The 2,990-nt window shown below is 43.4% G+C and overlaps 1 protein-coding gene across 8 annotated transcripts in view; it reads right to left on the bottom strand.

The window, feature by feature from the left end:
- The window catches only part of IFT140 (intraflagellar transport 140), a 91,637-nt gene that overhangs the window by 12,670 nt on the left and 75,977 nt on the right, over positions 1-2,990 (bottom strand). The window lies entirely within an intron of this gene.

Consider the following 2,990-nt stretch of genomic DNA (forward strand, 5'->3'; position numbering starts at 1 on the left):
GCCACATCCACAGTGCCAGGATTTGGGAAGCAAATGCTGACACCTCTTAAGAGTGGACACAAATTTTACCACATTTGATGAAAGTTTTCTTGCTTTGTATCTGACCTTTCACATCTGTTTTTCAGTGGAACTATGTTTACAGCATCCAAAGTCTGATCTCACAAACCCTTCTGTTCCCATATATTTTTCACTGCCTACTTAGCACGAAAGTTTAAAGAAAAAAATGAAATATTATTTAGAAGTGCTGGGGATTTATATGTCTGAAGCATCTCACTGAAAAACCTTTCCTCCCTCTATTTAATGAGCTATATTTGGAAAATGAACATTGATCAGAATCAGGGTAAAAAAAATCTCTTTTCAATTTGGGCCCCATTTTGTTGAACTGGACCCAATAATATACACATTGTATATAATAAATTAATATCGTATCCTATAATGTTGTATTATAGATAATCACAGAAGCACAGAATAGTTTGGATAAGAAGGAAGGGACACAAAAAAACATCTTGTTCCAAACCCTTGCCATGGGCAGGGACACCTAATAGACTGGAAAACTCTAAGGACTTGAGAAAATGAGGTTTTATCTGATGTAGCTAAATTAGGTTTGGTGCTTTTAAAATGCATTTATGGAATTCTGGTTATATCTTTCTGTGGCACTAAAAGACAAGGAACTAAGTAATAGATGAAAAGTTGTAATAGTTCAATGAGACTCTTGATAGTGTTAATGATATTAATGAGCTACTCAAAGAAAAATCAGGCACTTTTCATGTATGATCCAAACAGTGACAGCTGATGAGGCTACTCCTAAAAACTCTTCCCAAGCAGAAACAGACCATTTGATAAAGCAGCTTCACAAAATATATCTATAATATCCCATTGAATACACAGCTTTGTTCCAAACTTACCCTTCATAAAACCAACTCCAAGAGATGGCTCCATCTGAGTAGTATGACACAAACCCCTGTGCCCCATGGAATGCAGCAAATGCTTCAAAATGCACATCCTGCTGCCTGTTTGTCAGCAAAGAAGCTTTCACTAGTAGTTTTTTAATAAGGATCAGGATTCCCATACTGTTTAATTTGGATATTAGGGAAAATTTCTTCATGGAAAGGGTAGTCAGGCACTGGCAAAGCTGCCCAAGGCAGTGGTGAAGTCACCATCCCTGGAAGGATTTAAAAGCTGTGTGGATGTAGCACTTGGAGACATGGGTCTGTGGCTGGGGCAATGGTTGGACTTGATCTTTTCCAACCTTCATGATTCTATTGCTAGACTGATTTGGTCAGTCTATGTAAAATATAATTGCTATTGGTTTTAATGTTACATGAGAAGGAAACTTGGGCCTTGCTGAAAATACATACTCAAACTTCATCAAATCACAAAAATCAAATAGGAGAAGGCAGAAGCAGATGTGACATTTCCCTAAAGATAAATCTCACCTGGTGTTATCGGCATTTGCCTTGCTGCTGAATCCCTGGCTTCTAAGAAACACAGAATCATAATAACAAATAATCCAAGGGGTTTAAAATATGCAATGATGACCATTGCTGGTAGGAAATTTTTTTGAACAATGGCAGACACTGGTGTGTTTATACTGGAAGTTCTAAAACCAGAAATGTACAGAAACGTGACCAATCACAGGGAAAAAGAGAAACCAAAGATGATCTCAAGGGATAAAGATGCTCAAAGTACTTACAGCTTAATTTGTTTAAAGATTAAAAATAATCAGAGCACATGGAGGAGGGTTGAGTTCATAGCCAGGTTAATACATTCAACTTCAGGAGCTGAAAACTAATTATAGGAGCATATCAACTTTATTGGAAAATAAAATGTTTCCTTGCAAAAAACTCAGACCAGTTTCTTTCTGTGTATTGGGTCAGGGCAGATCGGTTTGTTAGGGGCAAAGCCTCTTGCCTAGTAAAATTACATAAAAATAAAATATAAAATAAAATTAAATCACTTTCTAATCTAATTTATTGATTACAAGGATGTGAACTCCTGTGCCAGCCCCTCAGGCATGGCAGTGCCTGGTCTGTGCCAGGTCTCCTCAGTGATGCCATGCCTCCAGTTCAGTGGCAGAAGGCAATGCTACACTCGTGCGCGGTTTGCGCAGCCTGAACTGTGCCAGGCTCAGCTCAGGGGGGCATAAGGCCAGGCAGTACCGCAGAACCCCAGCCCTCGTCCCCGCGCTGCTGAGGCAGCTGATGGGAACAGCAAAGAGCCGCTTGCAATGCTGGGCAAGAGCGCTCTGGAAACATCCAGGTTCAAGGACAATTTGGAATGCCCTCAACAACTCTCAGTAAGAGTTTCTCAAGAAGCACCTGCCGTGCTCTGTGCAGTCCATTCCGTGCTGGGCTGCCAGCAGGGACTCCCCATCAAGCACACGGCAGCAGTTTCCACGCCCTGGGCACCGAACGGGCTGGGCAGCCTCACGCCGGGACTCGGGCTCGGGCTGTGCCCCTCAACCTCACGCACACCCCAACACTCGCCCCTGCCTTTGCAGACACCGCAAACTGGGTTGTTATCGGGTTGAGAATCCCGAGATTATATACTTCCTATTTATCTGCCACGGGCCCTCCTATAGTGCAGAGAGCACGGGGACATCGGAGCACCCCCCCAGCGCTTTCGCCGCGCTGTCCAGCACCGAACCCCAATATTGTTTTGTTTCTAGTAAAAGGTATTTCAAAATCCCTCTCCTCGATCCGCTTCCACGGAGGCGATGCCCCGAGAGCTGAAGCTGGGATTTCCTTCTCTTCCTTTGCCGAGGAGCTCCGCTCTGCTCCCCGGGCTCTCTGAGACGCTGCGGGTCCAGCAGCCCTGCCGGGGGCAGCGGCGAGGGTAGGAGGCGTGAAGCAGGGAAGGGGCTCTCCGAGGGGAGGTTACAAGTCTCCATAGTCTTTTCCTTACGGGAAACACATCCTGTAAATGTTTGACTGCCGTGGCAGTGACTCTTTTTTTTTTTTTCTTTTTTTTTTTTTTTTTTTTTTTTTTCA

Source organism: Erithacus rubecula, assembly GCF_903797595.1.
Source record: "Erithacus rubecula genome assembly, chromosome: 17".
NCBI lineage: Eukaryota > Metazoa > Chordata > Aves > Passeriformes > Muscicapidae > Erithacus > Erithacus rubecula.